General features: G+C 30.1%; 1 non-coding gene across 1 annotated transcript; it reads right to left on the reverse strand.

Moving 5' to 3' along the window:
* Positions 1–15726: 15726 nt before the first annotated feature.
* On the reverse strand, positions 15727–15799 carry TRNAA-CGC (transfer RNA alanine (anticodon CGC)). Its single transcript has one exon. It is a non-coding gene; the product is annotated as a tRNA-Ala (tRNA).
* Positions 15800–15904: the final 105 nt, after the last annotated feature.

Consider the following 15904-nt stretch of genomic DNA (forward strand, 5'->3'; position numbering starts at 1 on the left):
GGGTTTGGGTTAGATTAAAAAAAAGGGGAGAGGGAGGAGGTGTGGCTTTTTAGCTAGTGAGGGGGAGAGGGGGGCAGAAGTTTTGTCTCAAACAAACAAGGTCCCGAAAGATCCGGGCTCTGGCGGTAATCGGAGACTTTGTTTGCTTTCTCTTCTCCCTTTACTTTTTTTTTTTTTTTTTTTTTTTTTTAATCTAATGGTAATAAGATAAACAATTTGAGGTTAAATTAATTAAAGCTTGTTTAGGTGAATAGGGTCAATAAATTACTACTCGAAGTATAAACTATACTTCGTACATGTTATTATCATCAACAATTTAAATTGTATACTTGTATTGTACTTCGTATGAGATAACTAATGAGTGATGAACTTATGAATAATTATGATTAGAGATCAAAAAGGTTATTGGTGGAATAGTCATTTAATGAGAGAAATTTCTAGCTTAGCTTCATCTTTAAATATTTGTAGATCGACAACTAAAAAAAAAAAAACAATTCTTAACGAACAATATACATGTATGCTAAATGTTCACTCTGAACATTATAAATAGTTTTTTATTTGACTCAACATATATGTTATGATAACTACACCGTAAATTATTTAATTTTGATATTTAATTAACATGTGTAAGTGTAACCGATCGATTAATTTGTTTTCAGAAAAAATATAACAAATCAAATAATTCATTCTTAGCTTTAACAATTCTCTCCACCATAACCCTGAATAAGTTTAGCATCAATATAAACTTGGTAAATCGCATAATAGTTGTAAATATCTCAATGTTCCAAATATTGTTTGATCATCATCACTGATATTCATTACTCCATTGATTATGTTCAATTTATGTACACATAGAATACCATACAACCATTTGTATTTTATTTAGGATTTTTTTGTGAAAAACTACCTTTTGAATTCCGGATTTTGCGAAAAACTACCCTAAAAACAAAATGTTGTAATTAACTACCTTATAAAGTATAAAACGTTGCAATTGACTACCTCCTACCGGAATAACACATTTGACTTTTATTTTTCGGCGTTGACCATGTCACGTGAGGCTCACATGACCCTTTAATGACTTAATTCCCCCTTTCCCCCAAATTTTCCCGTTTTACACCAACTCTTTTCCTTAACAGTACGATTAATCATATTTTATACTGCTTATTTGCAACCCCTTTAATAATTATATGGGCTGAATTCGTGTAAAGCATGAAAATTTGGAGGTAAAAGGGGGAATTATTAAGTCATCAAAGGGTCACATGACCCTCTCGTGACATGGTCAATGTTGGGAAATAAAAGTCAAATGTGTAATTCCGGTGGAAGGTAGTCAATTACAACATTTCATCCTTTATAAGGTAGTTAATTACAACATCTTGTTTTTAAGGTAGTTTTTCACAAAATCTTGAGTTTAAAAGGTAGTTTTTCACAAAAAATCCTTTTATTTATAATGTTCTCAACATTTTAGAAATACTCCGAATTTGTCACGTTAGAGACAAATACAGATCTTAGCTTCTTCCTCTGACCTTCCCTCCCCCTCCTATTAACCTCCCACTAGCTTGTAATACCTTGTGCAAAATTCATTCAACTCTATACTTCAAGCAAATAGCAAGTGTAAATTGAATTACTTAATTAATTCGTCCAATTTTTAAAAGAAAGAGGTATTTCAGTGTGCTTATTATTATTAATTAATCAAATTATTATGGAGTATTGATTATAAAAACTCCAGGATTTCTCCTTTAAAGTGAAAATCATAGCATATTTATAAAAACAAATGCAATATGCAAGTATTTTTTTTTTCCACTACTGCTTCATATTTGAATATTTTCCATACCTTTATTTGAATTAAATTGACAAAAAATGAATGTGTCCCAGTGTTTTGGGGATAATTCAACAAAATACACTTGTCTTTCATGCATACCTCTTTATCACCCTTTTGTTGTTAATCTTATCTCCGCAGTTGAGAAAGTGTATGAGAATAGTCAAGATTCAAAAGAGAAAAAGAAACAAATAAAAGGCAAATTTTAACTGATCAATTTGTTTTGTTGCTTTCTCCTAGCTGTAAACTATCTTCCTATTGGTGTTTTCCATTTCCATGCTTCCAAATTTCACGCATTTTTTCAGACTCATCATAATAGTCCTCTCATTACTACGGAAATTAATGTAACAACTTATGTATACCAACATGAACTTATTAAAGAGTTAATTACAATAATTTAGATTACATTCTATATTCGAATACAATAATCGCACATTCGCACTTTTAATATACGGTATATACAATTAAAGGCCCGTTCTGATTTACTAAATTGGACTGAACTGAATATTTTATGAGAGAAAAAAATTAGGAACTGAACTGAAAATAAGTTGAAGAGAACATGCCATAACTGCTCTATATTATGTTTTCAACGCGATTTAAAAAGAGGTTAGACAAGGTAAATGACCATACAACAATTATAGATAATGTATTACTATTATTAGTGCAGATTACACTATTTACGTGATTAGTAATCTCAAACATATAGATTGATCAATGAATGAATAAATCGATCTGTTGGTTTTTCTAGTTGTGGAGACTCTTGTCTTATATGCACAAAGTAGAAAATTAGCAGCGAATTTTAGAGACAAAAACTTAACATGGGATGCAGATAAAAATCTTGCAGAAAACTTCAATTGTATTTTTATTTAGAAACTAATCACAGTTTTTGTCAGCTTATGTATAAATAAAACTAGATCATTTATAATGTACATTTGATATTAATTCGTTACTTGTACTATAATTTCTCGATCTACCGACCTTCACTAGTCCTACAGTAATTTAAATTAAAAACGGAAAAAGGACAATTAAAATAAATAATAGAGTTTGTGAACAAATTAACTATTCTAAGCATGGAAGACCAGTCAAAGCAATTAAAAATAGTAAGTAGATTAGCCTTTTGAGTAAACCCTTCTTCCCTTAGCTTTTATTTTATCTTTTTATTTTATCTTTAATTAATTACTTAATACAATAAGTAGATTATCACTGTACTAATAGTAATGCTAGTACAAAATTTCTAAAGTTGTTAATCCATGCGTATCACACTTTTTTTTACCAGCTCTGCAACAGCCTTAAGATGATAATATAGACAAAATAGCTATTTCAAGAGCCAAAATAGTCAATCTTAAGAATAATTTGAACGCGTGTGTTTTAAGAAACTGTAATTTAGAATTAATTTGTAAGAATTAAGATCTATATGCATGATTCATCAAATTTAAAAAAAGACATGAATGATAATTATATTACTTGTAATAAACAAATCATAAAACTGTAATTAGGTACTTCGTTCGGTTAATGGTCTGTTTTGTTCACCTTATTTTTACTTATTTCAAGTCTAATAAGTTCAGATAAAAAGAAAAAAAATAATCTGATAAGGGTTGTCCAAATTCAAATTACAACTAAAATAAGTTTTAGTAAGATATAATAAGTTCAGATAAATAAAAATCAGGTGAATAGAATACACCTTAAATGTGAAAAAATGAGAATGAGAGATAGCTTAAGTAGTTAAATCTTCAATTTCCTCCCGATTTCAGGTGATCACAAGATCAATTCTCATCACTTACCATACGGCAAATAAAAAAAGCAACGTAGTACATGTGAAAAAGTACTATATTTGGGATGTTAGTTTGGTCATAAATTTGATTTCCTATAACTTGCAAAGAATTGTTCCAAGATTTTACTTATGCAATTATGCATATGATAATAAAGATTGAAGATGAGAAAGGAAAAAATAAATAATAAATTTCGGCAAAAATTAATAATAAAGTTTAAAGACTTAAAGATTAAATAAATTTCCCAGTGGAGAGTCAAGCAAAAGTTTAGCAAAATCAAATGAAGTTCAGCGAAAAAAAGTCAAATTTAGCAAATACAGTAATATGTATCGAGTGGTATAAACCAAGAAAAACAGTTTTCTTATTTTTATCATTAATCTTTGAATTTAAGTAGGTAGTTACAAATTTACAATTATTTAAGATTAAATTCATAAGAAGTCCTCGACACTAGCTAAATCTCAAAGCAAATAAGTTGTACTCAAACAATATTAAAAATCACTACAATTCAAGTGAGTAAATAAACAATGACTTACACCCCTCCGAGAACCCCTACCAAGTACCAAGGTAACATCCACTACATCAATATAAAATGCGCGTTCGTATTTTCTAAATTGGGCTAGCTGAAAGCGAAAGCATACTACTACATTTGTTCATCAAACGTAAAAAACAATCATCTCATGCAAAGATTATACACAAGTACAGTAGATAATGACACTAACAATAGAAGTATTTTCAAAGAAAACTTCAATAATTTTTATTTTTTAAATTTTTTTATTTTTTTTTTATTTTTTTTATTTTTTGTAAATAAAACATTGATGTGCAAAATATAGGATTTCGTGAACACCTATTTGATCAACTTTTACATAATTTTTTCCATCATCATAATCTTCTTTTTTGTGTACCATATCACTATGAAATTAAAGTATATAATGTCATAATTGTTATTAGAGTATATGTTGTCCCGTTGCCTATTGATACTATTAGATCTCACAAAGGTATAATATATGTCGCATAATGTACCATTTACATAGTACTTTAATTTGTCATGATATATGTATTTGCTCTTATTTGCTTATTTAGTTGTAACTAATTTGAACTTATGTAACAATTGATTAATTAAATTGTCAAATTCGTATCAATTACCATACCAAAATGCTTACTTGCATTGTCCTATTACAAAAACAAAATAATGGCAAAAATTTCACAATATTTGCAAAAATACACCAATGAATGTCAAAAGTACAAGGTTGAAATATAGAGCAACTGTAACCGAAAAACCCGGGGAAACAGTAAACCTGGTCATCAGCATGAGGAGATCGTATAGTATAGCTTAGCTGCTGCTCAGAAACCTTAGATTTTCTTCATTATTATTTTACCTTTCTAATGATATAAACTCCCACTTTTATGGCGAAATGTATTTCTTGCAGAAACTCTGCATATAATTATTTCACATAAATTGGAGTACAAAATATTGTATTTTTATTTTTTAATATAAATAATATAGCCTTATTTTCCTCATTTTTGCTCCCTTACTTTTACAGTTTCCACTTATCGTTTAAAGTTAGTTGCCAACTTAAAATTGGTACTATTCCTTTTTTTTTTTTTTTTTTTTTTGGGTTGATTTCAAATTTTGCTCATTTTTTGGATTTGGAAATGTTTAAAATAATTTTGGACCATCTGCTTTGTATTGGTTTGTTTGTCCGTTAGAAGTTTTCAATTCTTATCTTTTTTCTTGCTTGCGAAAGGGACCCTGAATTTTACTCTTAACAATTTGGAATTGATAGGGTTTGGATAACAAACAAGACAAGAAAATACATGATGGTGTACATGCTCTATTTTACCATCCCACTTCTCCCTTTAGATAATAAAGTACGGAGTAAATAAAATGCTAGTCCGTTTTTAGAAGCTTGATGGATCACCTTTTAAAATGATATATGAAAACCTTTAATAAAAAATAAAAAAAGTGATAAAACTAAAACTAACACATACAAAACTAAAATTTAGATAAGGTTAGAAAAATTCATAATGTTAATTATGTGTGGCAACACAAGACCTCCCTAGCATGATACATTGTCCATGCTACAATCAATCAAGAAAATAATATGCAAATAAGAAAATTATCAAATATCATCCATTGTTAAGGTAAATATATACAAGTATATTCAAGTAGAAAAACCATAAATTAACCACTCAATAAGGAAAAGAGGAATGAATTGCTCTGAAGAATTTATACTTTTACAAGTACTATTGCTATTCTTTGAAATTATGTGATACTAGTACACGTACATACTAATACTATTCTGTTTAAACTACTCCTAGCTGACCTTGAAAAACAAGTCAATCTTATTAAATTGAAATATTTTAAACTATTCTATTTTACTCGAGTAGATCAACATCTATCATCCAATATGGGGTCGGTATGTACATTTAGATTATTTAAATTCAAATCTAATTTATTTTCAATTCATTTAATTTCAATGAATTTAGGTTACGAGTAGATCAATTTGAGCAGGCTCAAGTTAGCCGGGTAGAAACAAAGAGCATCACATATTCACATCATCTCACGTTAGTTAAAGTGGAATTGAAGCAAAGATTAATACTCGTATAGTAGGAGAGTTAGATGAAAGATTTGGATTTACATGAACACACGTACGCATGCACATGGCTTTCCTTCTGATCTTCGACTCAATCCGATACATCATACCTATAACTACAACGAATTAAAGTTAACTTCTACTCGTATATTCTACTAGCTTTTTATTTTTTATTTTTAATACTTAACTAATTTACTATTATTATTTTTAAATTATTAAAAGCCTACTTGATAGGAAAAGGCGGACGTGGCAACCCGTCCAGTTTTTTTTAGATAGGAATCACTACTCGTATTATTCAGCCCCGTTTCTGAGATTTTGGTGGCCTAGGGGCGAACTATTAAATCGGGGCCCTAATGTAAATTAAAAGTGATGTTATAAAATTTTTGAATATTATTTCAAGGTATGTCAAATAATGATAAAATGAATACTGCTTATTATATACAAGTATATTTTAATCTGAAAAAAAATCTAACACAATCTGCTTCCACCATAGTGTATACAATTGTCTTCTAAACACAAGGCAAAAATTGCCACACAAAATTTTTTTATAACAATTACATCAAAAACATAACTACTTATTAAAATGAGTAAATATAACACATTAAAATACGGCCGGATTTGGTAAGTGTAACACTTATTAAAACACAAAGGGAGCACATCAAAATTTTACATAAACCTCTAATAATTAAATTAGGAACAAATAAATTGAACCTTCCAAGAGTCACGATGATGAATTCCTAAAAGCTTTTGAATGGAAAGTTTTCATTATTGATCTGCTCAATGTTTTTCTTATCATTTTGTCAACTACCTTCAATTTCTTACCCCCACTATATTCTGTACAGTATTTGTAGAATTATAGTTATCTTTCTCTCTCTTCATGATGTATTTTATTTGAATATGGGTTAAAGTAATTGAAGTGAATTAAGGGAGTCAAATAAACTTTTGGAGTAATACTTTTGGAGTAATTAGATCGGGAAATTGGAAATTTTGATGTGATTATTAAGGAATTGGAAACTTTTGGAGTAATTTTTTTTGGAAACGAAAATCTTTTGTTTTCAATGATACGGAGTGCGAGAATACGAGATTACAGGGAGCATTTAAAGAAATATAATGGGTTAGAGTGTTAGACTTATGTTCTTCAATTATGGAACCAATTTTAACAAAGTTGGGCTTCCCATTCTGGGGCCCCGGGCAGCCGCCCCGCCTGCCCTGCCCCAGATACGGGCCTGGTATTATTCTTTCTTCCTTTTGTTTTGTTTTGTTTGCAGCTGCTACTACTACGGAGCCTCATCACAACTCACAAGCCACAAAACCATCAACTATATACGGAATAATGAATAATCAGAAGGAAATACAATATTTCACAAATTATAGAATACCTTATCTATATTGAAGATTTATACAAGTATATACTTTCTGCATCATCGAATGTAGCTAATTAGATTTTAACATGTCACTCACCTCCACTCCGTCTTATAAAGTTCTTCTCGATTTCTCATGTATATTTTCTTATTAAGTCAATACGATAATAGGTGTAATTCAAGACAATTTAAGTTGAGGTAATGAGCTATGACCCGACCTAAAAATGGAATGGGTTTGGACAAGCTAAAAATCTTTTTTAGTTAAGCTCGAACCAGGCCTATTTTTTATCACCTCTAATTTAAGGTAATTATTTAAAGTGTTGTTGATACTCCGTACTTGATATCTATCATTTACCTGAATTATATATTGATCCATACAACTTTTAATTTGTAGTCGAAATAAAATGACTCGTACCGAGTGACTTGACCCAAAATCAAATTAGGAGAATTGAATTATTTTAATATTCATTATAAAATTGGTCGACAACAAATCCAAAAGTTAATTTTACCTTACCCGAAAGAAATTGCATCCTAAAATGACTTACTCTAAACCTAAACCAAATAACACCATTCAAAAATCCACCTCTACAATTTTTATTATAAGAAACCTCTACCATACATTAGTTTGGAGGTGGTCTAGAACATATACCCCCTCCAAACATATTATGAAATAAATTCATTTTGAATTTTTTGATTGTTTAATTATAACTTGTTTTTACATGTTTAATTTGTTACAAGAAGAAATCTTTTCAAATTAATTCTTAATAGATAATAAAAGATTAATAACAACACAACTCTCTAATCACTATCGATCTAAAACCACTATTCCTCCACCACATTCCACCAATTAATTAAGCTTTTGGTAATTTAATTAGGTTAAATAAGGGAATATATATGACCTATCAGATTAATCTTAAACGGTGACTCATACTACAAACAAAATTCATAATATGCACGTCTAATCAAGTTAGCTATTACAAAGTAAATTATCATCAATAACTAATTAACTTTGCTTTCAATTACCTATCATGCTGAAAATTTGACCTACATGTCTCCAAACATTCTCATCTAACAAAGTTGTCATCGTATGTTTTGTTTAAACCTCCTACCACTGTATTCTCTTCTCAAACCTTATTATTTTAATTCATGATGTTATACCAATTAGTTGAACCGCATCTTACATAGATTCGAAGCCAAAACAATAATTTGATGAAGTAGCAAACCAATGATTGATAATATTTAGGTATATGTCATGTTCATTTTATTTGCCTACTATATTAATTTGAAGTACTAAATAATATACTGAATTGAAGAAAACTCTAGATAGCCTTCGTTTAGATCTTACAAACATTTTCTCCTTAATATGTAATTGGAGTATATATATCTTTACATATAGTTGGAGGTTGATCTTATATATACTCCATTTGTCCAGATTTATTTATTCCACTATTCGTCCCAATTATTTAGATTGATAAACTTCCCTTTTATGGGCAAGATAACTTAAATTACAATCTAAAATAACAGTAGAGAAAGTCATCCACAACTAATTAATATTCTAAAATCAAATATTTAACTATGTAGCAATGTTCTTGTAAGAAAAGAAATTTCTTTATAATTAAGACATGCAAGCTCAAATTTGGCAACATGTTATTCTCATTTTTGTAAATAAAAGAAAACTTTAATAAACGCAATTATCGTGCTTTTGTAATGAATTCATTTCAGTTATCATATTTGATACAAGTGTATTCCTTTCAATATATAATTCATCCAGATATATTATATATACTCGTGTATATTTGCGCTAAAAATATGAGATCTATTACTTCTTCTCATATAATCAAATTATGACTTAAGTTTTAAGTTGCTCGCAAATTGCATGACACATTGGATGAATCAACTCAAATCCAAAGACAAAGATGTCTGCAACAACTCAGGAAACCAGTGCTATTCTCACAATAATAACTCACATTGTCACATGGATTCATGACATGTATATATTATGTCATTTGATGATTTGCTTCTAATCCTAATATATTTAATTAATATTAATCTTTATCTACAAGATTAGGTTTCCAAATCCAATAAATCACTATCAACTTAGAAAATTTAAAAAAATGACAGTGTAAAAAATAGAAAACATATCTATATTTATTCCTTGGGAGTAGAATTATTATTACCAATCCAAATCTAGTAATGACTATGCACTACTGTAATTGGATTTGAGTTTCGTATCAAAATTTAACCTAACTTTTGTGAGAATACATGCATGCATGCATGTCTCACATAATTAAATTTTATATAATTATAGGATTGGAATCTAAGTTTTTAGTTGTGGAGTAGGTCGATCTTTTGGGAGGCAATGACCTTACACGTGGTGTAACAAGTGAATGAGAAGATGATAGGTAGTTTTTTTCACAGCATATTAAATGATGGAAGGTTATATTGAATTGGCCAAATTATATGATCTTGTCGATTTACACCCACTTTTTATGGGAATCGGGCCTTGTTTTAAGACAATGATATGAACCAAAGTATTTATTTGGAACGAAAACGAATAGAAAATGGTTTAGGCCCTGTTCTTTTGAAAATCTAGGCAGAGCATAGCATGACAAAGCAAAGCAGATTTCAGCAAAGCAGAGCAGGGCTAAGCTTCCACACGCTGCGGAGCAGAGCAGGGCAGAGTAGAGCAGGACAAAGTAGAGCAGCTCTAAAGAACATGGCCTTAGTTGATCCTTATCGTTGATAGCTCTAACAAGAGAGACAAAATAAGCAATGAAGGCTAATTGATCGGTTTTGCATTAGATAGATGGTACATTACTTGTATAGATCTATTTGTCACCCACACATGATTCATATAATCATATTGATAAAGAATATCCATAGAATATTCTCATCTTAGGTTTAGGATATATTTTGTATAAGATTATCTTTGATATCTGTACATATCTTATAGTTACCTAATATGATTAGGTTTCTCATTGTAACCCTATAAATATTGATCAATGGAAATCACTCTGATTAAGGAGTTTTCCCGAAATCTAACATGGTATCAGAGCCTAGATTTTTTAGAGTTCCACAAAATTAATTTTTTCTAAAATATATCCTAAACCTAAGATGAGAATATTCTATGGATATTCTTTATCATTGGCAGTAACCAAATCTGCCAACCTTCTCCATGTGCCGCACTCTATTTCCACCTCCTCATGACCAACAATGATTCTTACATTGTTCCATTGGTTTTTCTACACATAATCACATAGATTTTGTTTTGGTGGTCGTATATCAAAAGAAGGTCAACTACTTTTGCACATCTCTTTTGCTATCAAGTTGGCTCCTCTTATTGTTGCAGCACTTGGAATCTTTGTGGAGTATTGATTCTTGCTACCTGGGTTTCTCTTTTGGATTATTTTCAAGCGGTGGAATTTAATCTTATCTTGCGCTATTTTATTTGTTTTTATTCAATTGTGATTTCACGTAGTAGTGTAGTGTCTTCTCCCCGATGATGGTTTGATCCCTTAGCTTCTTCTTATCTGGATCTGCAACTTAGCCCAAGTCTGTGTGCGGCTCTTCTCCTTCTCCTTCTCCTCCGGCCTAGCAGTGCTTATCTCTACTCTATGTAGGTCGTGGTTGTTGCTTCTCATCGTCATCACCGGCACATGTCTACTACTTCTCTTTTGATCATGGGTTACCATACTATCCTTACCGCTCGATGCGTGATTTAGATCCAGTCTGAGCATCCGATTTTCTCCCGCTCTGACTGCGGGGGTATGATAAAGAATATCCATAGAATATTCTCATCTTAGGTTTAGGATATATTTTGTATAAGATTATCTTTGATATCTGTACATATCTTATAGTTACCTAATATGATTAGGTTTCTCATTGTAACCCTATAAATATTGATCAATGGAAATCACTCTGATTAAGGAGTTTTCCCGAAATCTAACACATATTAATACCAGTATCCCATCAATAGACATTCGATAATTCACAATAAATTGCGTGATCGATGTATAAGCCAAGTACTATATATCTACAAAATCTATTGCTAGATGAGTTATGAACTTGTAAATAATCCAAAGGCCCGACTCAAGATTGAGCAATTGAACTTGTAAATAATAAAGTACAACAATTTATCTCAAAATTAGTGTTGAATAAAATCGATGTACATATGAATTAGGGCGGGCAATAAATAGATTATACGAAGTATATACATAGTTCTATATATTAAGGTTAATTTTTACCTTAAAGTAGACAACTAGTGTCTATCTAATGTATGTCTAAGCTACTACCTCGTCTTCAATTCATTCAACTTTTTTTTTTTTTTTTTTAATAGTAGTATATAATTCTCTTATATACGAGTAGAAGATATGACCTCATATATATTTATGTAGTATATCGATTGTACTTACGTGTAAGATGACTGTCATAATTCCTATATGTGGAAACAGAGGTTGATCATGTCAATACGCTTGTGAAAATGTGATTATGTAAATCAATTAAATGATCTCTTTTTGGGATACAAAAGAAAAACTGCGCATCTTATGGAAGGATGAGAATCTATTTAAGTTTGGAGTTTTGCAGAAAATGAACTGAACAAAAGGAATAATGAGGCCAAATCACATGATCATTTATCATTAAATAAAAATAACAAAAGGTTGCATACAAATCAACTTGTTTGACACCTTGCATACGGACAGTCGTTAGTCATACGTACACATAAGCATATCCATCCCTTTTTGTGTAAAGTATTTTTCCAATCTTTTTTTTTTTAATGATTCATTTACAATAATCATTCATAAATCCAGTTGTTTAATTATTGCAATTTATTATAATCATCTTATGCGGCCATTCTTGGTCGTAAACTGTAGTCATATACGAGTAGATGTTGTATGAACGTTTATTAGTATTCAATAATGATAATGTTATATTTTCTCTTGTTTAAATATTTATTTTTTTAGCATAAAATGTCAAAAGATAGATATTGATGAAGTCGAATTTTAATCATAGATAGATATTGTGACATGTTGGATAAGTTAGTTGACATTCACGGTTAGGGCCTATAATTAGTGTTTATATTGTATAGCTAACGGGCCTATTTCTTGAGCCCTAATCACTTGTATAAATACTCTACTCTACATTCTAATGAAACTACGGAAAACATTTTTTGTGACATTCACTCTCACTCAATAGAAAGTGTTTGTACTTAAAATTGTGTTTTACATAAACAAAGAACACTCTGATTTATTATTTGATGTGTTTCATTTTCATAGCCTTTAACTGCTTTCATACAAGGCTCATAACAATTTAAATCTTTCTTCTTACCTTTACCTTTAAAAACAAATACAATCTACTCCATCTGTCCCTTATTTTTTTGCCCCATAGCAAATATATGGTCAAACTTTTATAACTTTGATCATGAATTCTCATTAATTTATAAGTGATAATATTTTCATGTAAGATCTTATTAGAATTGTTTCATACTATATTTTATTAATATCGAGTATTTATAATTTTTACTTCGTATAAAAATGGAGATATATTCGTTTAAACATGCGTTTTAAAGACCGTGAAAAGTCAAATAAAGTACTCCCTCCGTTTCTTTATTAATGTCCACTTTCTCTCAATTATGTGAGTAATAAATGATAAAAAGTAGACATTAATAAAAAGGCGATGGGAATAAAAAATAAGGGACAACAGTTTTATCAAACATGTATGTAATACTTTGTAATCCAAACAACTTAATTGCTACCCATTTATATACATAATCATAACAATAAAAGGATCGATAAGATGACATACTAATAATTATAGATTTAAAAGCTAAAAAAATGAAAAGAAAGAGCGGCAAAGATTGGAGGTATTGATACGGTGGAAAAGTGATGATTGAGAGATAAAATTAAGAAGAAAAGCAATATTTACGGAGGTAGAGGACTCGTGTACTAATAATTTGTAATGACACCCCTCAAATTGGGCCACTTTGCTTTGCTTTTCAAACTTTGACCTTTGACTCAAAGGCACGTGCGCGGCATCTTTTGACTACTCTCTTCTCCCCAAATATCTCTCGTTCCCTCTTCTCTCTTCTACGAGAGGATTCCGCTACACGCACGTGCACCACCTCCCCGACACATTAATACCATCCTCCACTGTCATTAATTATTAACCTTCTTTTTAGCAGTGATTAGTTTTTTTAATCTTAGGTTAATTTTTATATAATTGTACTCGTATTTCACTTAGGCCTATTGGTCTACTAGCCTATGTAGTATTGTAGTCGTACAAAAAGTTACATTCTATGAATTTTATAATACTCGTATTATAGACCAAGGCCTTTGTCTTTTGTGCTTCAAAGCAAACATAGTAGAGCAGAATAAATTTCAACATAGCTGAATAAATTTGAAATTATTATTAGAAGACAAAAGTTAACAAGCAGCACTAAACAATAGATAAGAAAAGTAAAAGTGGAAATATAAAGGTAAATTTAACATTCATTATAGCGACCGACGCATGATTTTGACATGTATCTTAAGAATTTGACCTTTGTAATTAGTTATTTAATGTCCGACGATACTCATTAGCAAGATTTTTATTAGAAATAAGCACATCATCCTTTTGATCATCCAAAGAATTACACCCACACTAATATGTATTTTTTTGGAGAATGAAGGATAACTCAAATGGTAAGAGTTTTTTTCCCAATTTTAAGGATTTGTGATCGATTCTCATCATCCCTTATGACTCTCTAAACACCAAAAAAAAAAAAAAAAAAATTAAGATACACTCACACGAATATAAGACAGAGGGAGTTTATTAATAATTTAATTATATATTACCGGCCTATTGGGCTATAGATCAATACAAAAAGTTACATTCTTTGGATTCTTAAAATATTACGGAATAGTAAAATACATGAAACAAAACAAAGGGAAAGTGAGAAAAGAGAGGGGAGTTTTGATATTTTGAGGATTTCGAAAAATTGGAAGGGCCGAATCCAATGGAGGGGTTTATTTTAGCCGAGACCATGCCGTTATTTCCTTCACTCTTGTTCCCATTTCATTTAAAGCCTTTTTTGTCTCGCTTCTTCCCAAAATCTCTCTTCTTTTTTCCTTTTTTTTCATTGCCTTTTTGTTTAATATTATAATTGTTTAATAAATTAATGCACTCTTCAAATATTTGAATATATTTTAGTGTTCACTTGAAGACATAATCTATATTGATATGGTGGATTATGATAATATCTTAGCTTGTTAATGATACATTAATCGTGTACACTTGAAGATGTAAATCTCAAATGATATGGAGTATGATAATATCTTATCACGTTAAATTGTCATGTTAAATTGTCATGTTAAATTGTTGCAATATGTTTTCGAAGATGTAATCTCGAATGATGTAAAGTACGGAAATATCTAAGTATGTTAATGATACTTTTACATTGTACTCCATTTAAATTAGTCACTAATGTCATATTTACTTTTAACCACCAAACCTCACTAGACATTGTATCATAGTCGTCTCCATTTTAAAGTAAGAAAATGACCCTTGTGTATCGGATTATTGAATGACATAAATATGATCAAATCGATGTCTTGATGTTTATTTGAATATTATTTTTTTCATAATTTTTGCTTTGTGTTAAAATTTAATACTCCATCATGTAATTTTCTTAAATTTTTACTGACACAAAGCATGAAATATTTGGCGATAAGCAAAAACTAATAAGATGTGCTAAGCTAATTTGTTCTAGATACTATTCGTCTAATTTGATCTCATCTTGTTATTCTACCTCCGATATTGTAACACAAGGTTATTTTTTTTTTGTGAGATATGAAAAATTCCTATATTGCAACTATTTAGTAACGGAGGTAGTAGTAAAAACAAGTAATAAGTTTATAAAGTATAACAAGATGAATTGTAAGAATTAAGGGTAACAACTTGCGCACTTGAAGGTTGAACTGTTGAAATTAGTATTATCTAGTTATCAAAATTTGAAAGTGTCATGAAAGATTTTAAAGCATGGTTCATGAAATTATGCACTTACTTTAGCCCAGGTGATTTAGTTGGATTTGAACAACTATTAAATTAGGCCATGATCCAACATAGTTTTTGGATCAGATTAGAACCTGGGCTTAAAATTGACTAAAAGCCCATTTTCTTAAATTCACATGCCAGTATAAAGTTGCGAAAAATGGAGGTGCGGGGAATCGAACCCCGTGCCTCTCGCATGCGAAGCGAGCGCTCTACCATATGAGCTACACCCCCATTCAATGTTAGTGTATTGTCGTTTTAGTAATTCTCATTATCTTATGATATTTTTAAGCTTCTATTTCAATACGGGCCTGAGCCTATTTAATCTACACTTTATAA

The sequence above is a fragment of the Chenopodium album genome, chromosome 21 (assembly GCF_948465745.1).
Source record: "Chenopodium album chromosome 21, dcCheAlbu1.1, whole genome shotgun sequence".
NCBI classification, from domain to species: domain Eukaryota; kingdom Viridiplantae; phylum Streptophyta; class Magnoliopsida; order Caryophyllales; family Amaranthaceae; genus Chenopodium; species Chenopodium album.